This window comes from Penaeus monodon, chromosome 21 (assembly GCF_015228065.2).
Source record: "Penaeus monodon isolate SGIC_2016 chromosome 21, NSTDA_Pmon_1, whole genome shotgun sequence".
NCBI classification, from domain to species: Eukaryota; Metazoa; Arthropoda; class Malacostraca; order Decapoda; family Penaeidae; genus Penaeus; species Penaeus monodon.
In genome coordinates this window covers 4,344,197-4,344,558 of record NC_051406.1, presented here as the reverse complement: position 1 = coordinate 4,344,558, position 362 = coordinate 4,344,197, and positions in this window count along the sequence as shown.

The following is a 362-nucleotide window of genomic DNA, read 5'->3' as shown; positions in this document are numbered from 1 at the left end:
TTCACTCTTCCACAAAGTTTTGTTTTATCTAAGTCTGTCAACACAGTAAAGTCGATTTCATGAATTCACACCATATTCGTTTTGGCAGTTTCGTCTCTCAAGGGAAATATGAATTGTAACATAAACAATAAAATCAATAAGATTGACGTATTAATTAAAATGTTTGACAAGATTGTTGATCCTGCTTATCTGACGCTGTTCCGAATTCTAAGGTCATTGTATTTTGGAGAAGGTCTGTCCGGAGCTTGTGATAAACATGGTACAACCTATAATGCCTTATTAAGCTAATGCTGTTACAGCTAAGAACAAAGAAACGTTAAATTTTAATTATCTGTAGATTATCTATAGCAGCCATTCACTTA